The sequence below is a fragment of the Pseudorasbora parva genome, chromosome 3, assembly GCF_024679245.1.
Source record: "Pseudorasbora parva isolate DD20220531a chromosome 3, ASM2467924v1, whole genome shotgun sequence".
Classification (NCBI taxonomy): domain Eukaryota; kingdom Metazoa; phylum Chordata; class Actinopteri; order Cypriniformes; family Gobionidae; genus Pseudorasbora; species Pseudorasbora parva.
The window spans coordinates 49,324,408-49,336,901 of NC_090174.1; the positions used below are offsets into that span (position 1 = coordinate 49,324,408).

The 12,494-nt window shown below is 37.4% G+C and overlaps 1 protein-coding gene across 4 annotated transcripts in view; it reads left to right on the top strand.

Annotated features, from left to right (window-relative positions):
• The window catches only part of si:dkey-215k6.1 (transmembrane protein 132C), a 296,798-nt gene that overhangs the window by 184,966 nt on the left and 99,338 nt on the right, over positions 1–12,494 (top strand). The gene's annotated exons all lie outside the window — the stretch shown is intronic.

Here is a 12,494-nt window from a genome sequence, read left to right on the forward strand (position 1 = left end):
ACATGTTATCTGTGTGCCAAAAATTTTGAAACCCTGTAAGCGGTGTAACTGCACATGTACAAAAGCATAGATGTGAAGTTGGCGGCTGCTGCTGGTGTTCTGGTGGACTGTGTTAAAGTATCTCTCAGTGTTGATCTGCGGCTTGATGAATCGTAATTTGTTTGGCCCCAGGGGTGAGTGTTCAGCCTGACGTGTTTGTGTAGTTAAAAATGTCTCAGCTGTGCTAGAAGAGGCTGCATACCTAATGTGTTTGAGTCTGACACCTTCCTCTTTCCTCTTTTCCTCTTTACCCTCTCAGTCCTTCTGCTCCCTTCAGACTAATCCATCCATCCATCCATCCATCCATCCATCCATCCATCCATCCATCCATCCATCCATCCATCCATCCATCCATCCATCCATCCATCCATCCATCCATCCATCCATCCATCCATCCATCCATCCATCCATCCATCCATCCATCCATCCAATATTGTTCACCACATGGAGTTCAATTGCTTTGAAATATATTTAAACAGATTAAGTAAAAAAAAAAACAAAAAAAAAAAAACTTTGCACACACAATGTGTGTGCCTTATAGATAATTTAGCAAGACATTCTTATTCAGTCTACTTGTGTCTGAACATCTGTTTCATGTGCTTGTAGGCATGTTGCCTCATTTTCAAATAATTTATTACTTTTCCTTTATCATCATAAGGTTGCTCGAAACTAGGTTGTTTCTAATTTAATCTCCTCTTGCGTAACCCTGCTCATAATATGTTTGCTTTGTATGAGGTGCAGATAGGTGCAGGGCTATAGATAGATAGATGGTTGCAAAATACTAAATTGTGGTGAATTCATTCAGCTAAAAATTCAAACTGTTCAGCAAATGGTTATTAGTGCTGTGTGGTCTGTTTGGGAGCAGATGAACAGTGCTGTGGTTTGGAGTAATGTGCTCACTATGCTTGTGGTTTGGCTTGAGCTGCTGATGACAGACCAGGGATCAAGATCTTTTTTGTTTCATTCTCTTTTCATTAAACGTGTTGGCCTCAAAGTAACTCCAAGTTTAATCGATACCCATTTACCCATTGTGAGGGCTTTGTGTTCCCAGAGAAGAATATGGGCAAATGTTGTCCCTTTAGGGGCATTATGGGAAAATGAACATTCTGTATTCCTCTCTTGCTCTAAATACATCAGCATAAAACACACACACACACACACACACACACACACACACACACACACACACACACACACACACACACACACACACACACACACACACACACACACACACACACACACACACACACACGCAGTCACTTAAACATGAATGGTTTATGTAAACTTTTGAACATACAATAATAAATTAAATAATAGTGGGCAATGCAGTGAATATTAAATAAATTTAAACAAATGCATTTTTTTGTTGTGAGCAATTTAGCAAAAATAAATAAATAATGCAATTTTCAAATCTAACGTTATTTGCCTTAACGTTTTTTAACAGTTAAATGACTTAATCTTTTGGCAAGACTTTTATATGGTCAATTTAAATTTTTATGTAAACTTTAAAAGTGCTGTATGTAGAAATGACAGCTAGTGGTTGAAATGGGTACTACAATCCAAATTAAAAAATATTGTTTGCCCCGCCACCCCTCCTCAAACTCTACGCTCATGCAGGTTGACAGTTTAAGGACACGCAACAGGAAGGAGTACAATTGGCAATAGAAGGCAAGGAGACTTACACACTGTAAGTTGATGAGTTTTTCTGCATTTTAATGTACTTCCATTCATAGAGATTTTAGATGGATTTTGAGGCTTTTTAGGTCAGGTTGAATCTGAATGGCTGACCCAGTTTGTTTGCTGACTTAAATGGCAGCAATATGCTGTGTTTTCCACCAACTGTCAACCTGTGGTGTTGAAATGCTATTGGGTAAACTGGCAGCGTGCGGTATCACAGACCAAAACAAAAACAGACATTCCGACACGGAACACACATTTTAAAGTAGAATAACTGGCTGTAGTATTGTTTTTCAGAGAAACAAGTATGTTTCTCAGCATGTTTCCTACATATTTGCAAAAATATGATGCTATTTTTATGCTTTATTCCAGTGAAAACTTACATAGAGCACCTTTAAGAATACAAAATATCTTATTTTGTTTTTCCTTTTTAAAAACATTCATCATGGGCTATTCTTCCTAAACACCTGGTGCCAGTTGATTTTGTTGGCCCACATGAGATGCATTTAGTCCTTTATTTTATGTAATTTCCTCATTTTCCATGTACATCCCCCCACCCCCACCCCCAAACACACACACCAACAACATCAAACCTTGTGCACAAAGTCCCCAAACACTTAAAAGATCAGACCCTACATTGATTCCCAAAAGCCTCTGCTGGAACGTGTGCTTTTAACCTGTGCCAAACTTTTTCATCCTCCCTGACCCCAATTTATGTGCGTCTCAGTTTGTGCTTTAAATGAGTCGATTCATTTGATTTTAAGAGCCGAATCGGAGATGTACAGCTGTCGGCCTTCCTCAATCTCACTTCGCCTGGCTATTCTCTTTTCCGGACAGTTGGGTGTGTTTTGTATACAGGTGAATTCAGTAAGTGCCTTCTATGTGGCTGGATAGGAATTTTAAATCCTCAAAAGAGATTAAAAATGGGGTTTTATTTGCTACATGTCTGCCCAAACACAGCACTTACACTAAAAGCACGGAAGCAACTATAATCCAATTCTGCTGGGCCGTATGTCCTGAAACAGACCAGGGTATGATGCTCTCACACTTCTTTGGTACTGTCAGTTTGTGCTTTCCTGTTCATCTCTTTTTTTATTTTTCATTTTCTTTCTGTCCCCCACACACATGGACATTAAACTCAGCACTGTCCAGAGAAACAGACTACAATATGCGAATTGTCGGAATTGGCAGGTGTGTGTGCCGTGGATACAGAATGGTCAGGAAGTCTGTGTGTGATGGAGCAGGACAGGAAAGAGATGGGCAGTCATTAGGGGGTTGTTGAGTGTGTATATCCAGTAGGGGTGTGTGTGGGTAGTCCAGTGACAGGCGGCCAGATACCTGGCCTAATTCAGTCACTTTGATCGGAGCACTTGCATGCATTACTCCCTAAATATCCAGCCTGATTTTCCAGATCCACATGCTTTCTGACCCTCTGCTCGACTTATTTTCAACCCCTGCTGGGTGTCTGCTGGGAAGATCAACCATCTGAACTCCTGCGGCCCTCTGGGACTCGAGGGAAAGATGCCATGATTTTTAAAAGTAATGCAACATAATAATGCAGTCAGAGAATAGTGGATACTTATCAGCAAACATGATACTTTGTTTTTTTTTAAATATTGTTTGAAAGAGTTGTTGTTGAAGTCATGTAGCCATGGTGTTGTTTTGGATTATAGCCAAATTTTATCTTTTTACTTCTGCCAATTATATTTAGGTTTCAAAATTGGTTTTATCTTGTTAAACAAAACTTGTAAGATTCATAAACTTGTATCGTCACAGAGCTTATTTTCTGTAATAATTTAAAAGCCAATGTTTAAAATCTGTTGGCTTTTTGTCAAGGGAACTAGGGGTTGGCATACAAAATACATAATCTCTGCAGCATTCTATAGATTAATTGTAGCATGTTGCCAAAATAATGGCTTGATACTCTTGATAAGCATAAAATACACCACAGACACTAATTTTGGGTGAAATTATAATACTTTATAATAGTGCTGTCAACGAATATTCTAAATTCAAATATATATTCGAATAGTTTAAAAAAAATCCGAAGGTGAAAATTAATATTTGGGAAAAAAAATGCCTGCGGTAGTAGAGGCGTGGCTGTCTGCTTTGCTAGCGCGGCTGAGCGGCACTTTGTGGCCTTTAGTAAAGCAAGAACATTTGTATAGGACATGGTGTAGGCTACTTGTAACTACAATACATTTTTGTCCATCATATCAATGGTATCATAATACAGTGATTCTAAAATAGCCTACTCTATTCATTGCCACAATTTCATCTATGATACCTTACTGTAGACCTATGTGTAAGAGGGAAATGTTTTATTTATTTATTCAAGACATTGTGATATCTGAAAGTGCACAGTGCCTGAAAACATAGGCCAAAAATTTCTGGACTTCTGGAAATAACAGAAATACATAAATAAACAAATAATTAATGCAATAAATAAATAAATAAATACACATTTCAACAAGTAGATAGACCACACCATAGTAGGGAAATAAATACTATGGTAATCAATGGTTGCTCTGTCTGCTTTGTCACAAACATTCTTCACAATATCTTCTTTTGTGTTCAGCAGAACATAAACACGTACCAATTTGGAATAACTTAAGGATGAGTAAATGATGATAGAATTTTCATTTTTGGGTGAACTATCGCTTTAACAAAGAAGTACACCCTCTGCAGCAGCTCAGGCAGCTCTTTGTTAAGAACTGAAATGTGTATTTATTTATTTTTCGCTTTCATTATTTGTTTATGTATTTTTTACACAGTATTTGTTATGACTGGTGATGCTTGACTGCATGAATTTACAAAGCTCTGCAGTCAGTGCAGTGAAACATGACTGTGGTGGAGGGGGTGTGGTTTAGCGAGGTCTGCACGAAAACGGAGAGTTGAAGAAAGATTGCTTGTCAACAAGTTATATTGAACTGAGTTGTTGAGTGAGCTGTGAGCGTGACCTTAATTTGTTTGTACAACGACAGTCCTGAATAAACACCAGTCCCAGTCACGCTGAGCCTGTCTACTTCCTCCTTATACTACGAACTTTGTTACATTGACCAGAGGGAAGATGTAACTGCAACTCGCCGGTTACTTTTTATGTTTTTCCGTGCTGGCGTGTCGGTCAGTGGCGGCTTTCTCTTGACTACTAATGTTCCCTTCACAGCCACACAGTGTGCCTTTTGATATAAATTCATGCTTTTTGTTTATTCCGGATTATATGAGGTCTGACATTTCGGCCTGTAACTTTATGATGTGACATAGCCAGCACGTCGTGCTTGTTTACGTTTTTAACCAATGATATATCCGATATTTATTTGACACCGCTTTCAGCCAATCATTTGTTTGACTAGAGATCTTACGGCATTAGACGCTATGCTGCTGCGTCCCAATAAAGATTCTAGAGCTTTTTTTTTCTAGGGAGATTCAGCGCGACTCCAAAAAGGAGGACAAATGAGTGTCCGGCTTGAGGCTGTGCCAGATGCCGGACAGGGGGCTTAAAATCCGGACTGTCCGGCCAAAATCCGGACATATGGCCACCCTATTAGCATACCACGCCTCATTTTATTTAACGTTAAACAGAAGCATTACTAAAGTGTAGGGTACTGTACTGACTGAATAGATATTGCATGCATAAAGGATAAATGCACTGCTTCCACTGGTTTCATGCCAAGGAAAGGTTCCATGTTTACCACAGCACAGCTCACTCGGAGCATTCAGTATGCTGTAAAACTTCAATTAATATTTGTTTCAAATCACTGAATGAAGCCTGCTATATTTGGGACAAGAGTCGCAACCTTAAATTGCTTGCACAAAGCTCTTGATCAGCACTCAAACCAGATTTTCGAATAGTTTGAATATTCATGGTTTTTTTTAGAGGGAATATTCGCACGTCATTTTTGAGCAACTTTGACATTCCTACTTTATAATATAATACTTTAGAAGGTATTTTAGGAGACATCATGTACCTGGATTCCTTTTTGGAAAGACACTTAAGTCAGGAAGTGCTGCGTTATGGTGTTTGTGGAGGTACCTGAATGTTGACGCTTAAAAACTGATTTTTTTTTAGTTATTAATGCCCATGACCATGAGATGGCTATAAAGTGAAGTTTTAAAGTATGCACATTTAATTGCATTTAATTAATAACTACAAAACACAGAAATGTAACACACTGTTTTCACTACATTAAATAAATATGTATTTGCTTCAGCATCCCTTTCCTGAATATGTAGTTGATTTTACATAGGCGGCTTCATTTCTTTATCTTTAGATTTCACCTGTCATAGTGGAATTGTTTATCATATTTACAGGAGTTTTTACAGGAACTATATTCATATTGGAATCCTTTTTATGCTTTATATTTGATTCAGTCAAATGGTGTTTACATCCAGATGGCTGAATGCACTCATAGCTTAATATTCTCTGCGTGGGAGGGAAACCCCCTCTTATACTGTAAGGAATTCCTGCATTCCTGTTTTTTTCTTATTGTTTTTACTTATAATAAAAAATAAATAAAAAAATCTATGATGAAATCCAAATAATAGTATTTTGTCTGTTGCTTCAAGAAGTAGATGCTTAAAAGATGTTTTGCCTTTAATATAGCAGCACTGTCCCCAGAGAGTCAAAGATAGTTGGTATTTTTACCATCCACACTGAGGAAAACAGATTGAAGTCCCAGTGATTCTGGAAGGTCCAAATCAGGCTTGGACTGGCTTTCTGTCTCTCATAGCAACCCATGACATCCTTTTTGACACAAGCCTCCGACATCTGAGAGGAGAGGAGAGATAATCATATATATGCTTTTTGCATTGAATTTTGGAGACCTCAGAATATTCAAAACAGGAACCTTTACGGAATCCTCTGGTGATATTTAATATATGAATGTAAAATGAACTATTCCTTAACTTTCATTATTTGTTATCTTTTCTAAAAGCTACAATTATATGTGTGTCAGTTGGTAATGCATTTGGGATTTTAAATGCTGTTTTATGCTATGTGTGTGAATTTGATATAAAGAAGGGACATTTTAACCATTACCTTAGTCGTCAGTGTCACACGATCCTTCAGACTCATTCTAATATGCTGATTTGCTGTTCAAGATAGTGAAAGTGAAGTGAAGCATGGTGACCCTTGTTTGGAAGTATGGAAATTTGTGCTCTGCATTTAACCCATACACACACACACACACACACACACACACACACACACACACACACACACACACACACACACACACACACACACACACACACACACACACACACACACACACACACACACACACACACACACACACACACACACACACACACACACACATACAAACACAAACAAAACAACAATTTATTAGATTTTTTTTAAGGTTATAAATGTTTTTACTGTCACTTCAGTTTCAATTTAATGTATCCTTGCTTAATTTCTTTTTTTTAAAATAAATGATTAAAACCGCCACCTTTTAGTTCTTAAAATAATATGGTACCCATCAAAAAAATAAATACAAAAAATTCAAAAGAGTTGACTGCACTAGTGTGAAAGGGCCTTTACATTTTCCCCAAAATAGAATTATTTTGTTATAAAAAAAAGGCAAATGTAATGTAGCACATTACTGTTCTTAACTTTTAAAAAAACCTTTAAGGGAGTAGCAGAATATTGTAATGCATAACTTTTCAAAGTAACTTTCTCCCAACACTGGTCATAGTCGACATAGAGAAGCGAATAAAAAAAATAATTCTGAATGAAAGATACAGTAAACTTTCACTCACGGTTAGTCAAGTTCACCTTGTACCAAGAGCCATTCTTCTGTAACAGCTCTCATAAACTATGTGAAGGGAGGGCTATAGCTCCACCTCCCAAAAAAATCAATATATTATTATAAAAAAGGATAGAAAGAGGGAGAGAAAGTGTATGGCCAAAGATGTATTTTCTGATGTTCTGTTAAAGTGAGGGCTACTGAAGTGTGGAGAGGATTGCAGATTGGACAGTACATTCACACAGGAGATGAGTTTGCCATTCCTCTTTTATGTCTGCCTTCACGACTCCGTCTTGTGCCAAAAAGGCATTTTCCTTTCTACGGAAAGCCTATATCTATTACTCTTTCTTTCAGCAGAAATATAGATTTGGTGAGGCTTAGCAGAGGACATCAACTAAAATATCACACTTGCAGCCTATTAGCCGATCAATTGCAGTTTGCATGTGTGTGTTTTTTTAAAAATATTTTTAATTAGTTTTTTATTATTATAAGCCCAGGCTAAAAATAATGCATTTTACTGAATCTGTCATTCTCTAACAAGGCACAGGTGACTTTGTGTTATTTTAGTGTCAGATGCTTGGTGAGACTGAAATTGAATAAGTGATATTTGGTAATTAAGCTGTTTTGTACAGGAGAGTCCCAGTTTCAGCAAACAAATCATATTTTATTGGGTTTGTTTTACAGAACAGACATGTTTTCTGTTATCACTTTGCAGTTTTTACAGTTACAAGCTGCAGAGTGCAGAGGAAGAGAAAACTAACTAACAAGGATCTAATTTTTAAATTAAATTGTCAATTTAGTTTGCTTAGCTTTGCCAAATCAGAAAAAAAACTGTATACAAAGTATTTTTCACAGTATTTAAACAGAAATCGTGCAGTGTAGCAAGCAAGCAGTTAAAAAGATTAAATATTATTAATAAAATAAAAATATACAATGCATACAATACGTTACAATGCATCAGCACATTAGTTTAGATGATGGATTAACTTACGTGTTCAATAAGCTGTTTAAAACATGCATTCTGCTAATCAATTTTGAGCATCCAGATGGCATAATCAAACATGTATTGTGGAGAGCTCTCTGCTTTGTACACTCTAAAAATGGCTGGGTTAAAAACAACCCAATTGGCAACCCAGTGCTGGGTAAATATTGGACAGAACACATGCTGGGTTAAATTAACCCAGTGGCATTTTAACCCAGCAGGCTGGGCTGTTGAGAAAACCCAAAATGTAGTCAATTTTTTACCATTAATGGATTTGCTATGCTGGGTTATTCTTGCTGGGTTGTTCTTAAAATTTCTCCTGTGCATTAGCCTATTGTAAAACTAGACAATCATGAAAGAACAAATGAAGAATGCATGTTTAGACTGTTAAAACAATCATTTTTATTGCTTGACAAATGATACAACACACATGTATTAAAATTGGCAACAATGACAACTACAAACCTAATATATTCTGTCAGTTTATTTACGTTTAAATCAAACTTTTATTTTGACGGGTTGCCGTGACTTTTGAGTGTCTGTGTTCATGATATGACACGCGCTCCCGTCATTCACACAGAGATGCAAAACATGGAAGAGTAACGTTAATATTTAAATAGTATTTAATATACACAGACACTCGTATATATTCGGCTACAGAGCCCTGCGTGACGCAACTGAACGCAGCTGCGGGACCGAATATAGTCTATTTGTGAGTCGATGCTATACAGATATACTATCGTCACATTTTTAACATTTCAGTATGTACTTGGTACCGAAGTACCGGTACTTGTGACATCCCTACATACAACCATGTTTAATTTTCGTAAGGGGATCATGGTTCCGTGTAATCACAAACTGTAATAATCTATCGTCTCACATGCCGACCTAAACTAACACGAGTCAGTACATTGCATCGGATTCTGAGGTAAAACTTTTGTCATCTTAACGTCATGTAAGCTATTGTTGCCGCGAAGAAAAAAAAAACTATAATTATGCTAATTAAAATTATTATTAATGAAAACATATTAACTTATTTTAAAACATCTGCAACCAGTGGCTTTGCCTTTTGCATTGTCCTTTCAAAATGACAGTTTGGGAGCGAATTTAAACAAATCAAGGCGGGAAGCACGTGAAACAACCAAGTGCTGGGTAGAATCAACCAAGCATTGCAACCCAGCAGGTTTAACCCAACGACTGGAAATGTAAAACTAATCAATGGTGTTTAAAATGTGATCAAATAAACCAACAAAAATTACCCAACAGTCTTAACCCAGGATTTTGGGTTAAAAAACAAACCCAGCCTTATTTAGAGTGTATGCATTTTTTTGTCATTTGAATTGTTGGAAATGGAGCATGCATGTCAGGAAATTACTTATCCTGTTGTTTCCTCTATAGGCCAGCGACTAGTCAATGTCAAGCTTTGAGAATACTCCACGGTTTTTAGAAATAGGGCTTATTCAACTACTTTCCTGCATATAGATATGTGGGCAAATGCATTTTTGTCTCTGTGCATGTATTGTTTTAGGTTGGCAGGGTCGCCGTTAGCTTAGCTTAGCATAATGAATGGAATCCTATGTTGCAAGCTAGCATATCTCAAATAAAAGTGATTAAAAAAAACCCTACAAAAAACACCTAATTACTTTTTGTGGGCTGCATCACAATGAGTACAAAAAGCGATGCAGATTAAGACTAGGTGATTTCCTAGACAGATATTGACTTAGGACTATATTATGGGGAAGCACAGGGAAGCACTGCTACTTGGGCGCAGAGATATCATGTAACACATTACGGTCGGTAAACAGCCAGAGGACGTGAGGATGAGAGCCATGATATCTCTGCACCAAGTAGCAGTGCTTTGCCTGTGCTTCCCCATAATATAGTCAATATCTGCCTAGGAAATTTCCTAGTCTTAATCTGCATCGCTATTTGTACTCGTGAATATGCAAGCCACAAGAATAATTAGGTGTTTGTTTGTTTTTTTGATCACTTTTACTCGGGACATGCTAGCTGGCAACATAAGATTCTATTCATTATGCTAAGCTAAGCTAGCAGCGACCCTCCCAAACTAAAACAATGGATGCACTGAGACAAAATTACATTTGCTCACATATCTAAATCTAGGAGAGAAGTTGAATAATCCATATTTATAAAAACAGTGTTCCTTTAAAGCATCCTGACAGAGCATTTAAGTCATTAAATATTAAGCCGGTGCACACTGTGTGATTTTGGCCACGATTTGGCTGTCTGAGACAAATTTTGCAAATCCTAAAATATTCTTCTGATCCTAGGCTAAAATCCTTTGATCGTTAGTTTAACATGTTGAGTAACAGCCAATTAATGACCACTGCAATCAAATTTGACCTTTCTATCAATATACAGAATGCATTTAAAGGGTTAGTTCACCCCCCCGAAAAATAAAAAACTACAACTTTATTCAGCATTGTCTTCTCTTCATTGTTTGTGTTCAATCCTCAAATAAAGATTCAAATGGTTATGAATCAGCGTACTGATTCATGATTCTAATGTCACATGATTTCAGCAGTTTGGCAGTCGTAGTTTTTGTGGTTTTTGGACCAAAATGTATTTTCGATGCTTCAAGAGATTATAATAAACTAACTGATGTCACATATGGACTACTTTGATGATGTTTTTATTCCCTTTCTGGACATGGACCGTATGGTGTGCATACACTTTCATATGCTCTCGGATTAAATATAAAATATCTTAAACTGTGTTCTGAAGATGAACGGCGGTCTTACGGGTGTGGAATGACATTAGGGTGAGTCATTAATAACATCAATTTCATTTTTGGGTGAATTAACCCTTTAAATGCATTCTGTATATTTATAGAGATATGGTTCAAGGCAGATCTCTTTCTGCACAGTTCTCATTCTCTATTGATCAATTCTGCCCTTGTGCAAGCAGACTCTCCTAAATGGCTGATATCCTGCAAACAACGGCAAGAGAAATATTCACACATTCCTCGTTACGTGTGTGTGTGTGTGTGTGTGTGTGTTTGAATGTGCTTCCTAACCACTGGACAGCACATTTCACCCTTTATATCCTTTTTGCCATTGACTTTGACTCAGGCACTGATGAGGACAGTCCCAGCGGGGCCTTAACCTTTAGTGTGGTATGTGTGTGTGTGCAGATTTTCTGTTGATTCTGATAGTTCTGATTATGAATTATAACGTAATATAATTCATAACCAGAACTATCAGATGTAATCAAGTGCTGTTGCTAGAGCATAGGTTACATTTAACACAGAACATTAATTTAAAGCTAAAACAGTTAGAATTAGTTGTATTTGTAGAATTAAGTCATGCACAAAATATGACAGTATTATAAAACAACAACAATAGAAATGTCATTTTGATAAATTGTGCTGCATGACATCTGTAGAACATAAAATGAGATGTTTGGTGGAATTTTCATGCTGCCCTTTTTCACACAGTGCAATGAAATTAGGCAGTGACCAGTGACTTTGAAGCACCAAGCATGACAAAATGCAACAGAAAAATCCCATGAGGGTGAGTAAATGATGACAGAATTTTCAACTATGCCTCAAAATAACAGAGAGCATTTGTGACAGACAGTGAGTGGGCTTTAATGCCTGTTGACCCTGCTTGAGCTTTTTGGGTTTGCTTGTTTGTTCCTCAGACAGTCCTCATATGTGCGCACGTTTATTGGATTTTTTTTTGTCTTTGTTTTGATCCTCCTATTATATGTGGTGGCGAGTAAACAAGTGTGACAGCCACTTGAAATCACAGAGTGACAGAATTGAAATATGCGTGTGCGTGTTGAGAGACAGGCGTGTTTTTTGGACAGGAAGTCCTCTCCACTCTAAAGGTCAGCGGTCACCAATCAGAGCCCAATAAAGAATGCAGATGAGGAGAGGGGGATAAAAAGAGAGGAGGAAAAACACTAGGCCAGCCAAAAACAGTGAAAACAAGCGCCAATGCCGGAGGCCACAGCGGTCAAGAGCAGCACAGAGGGGGCAGAGCGACTCCCACAGCGCAGCAGTGCATTAAATAAGCCAG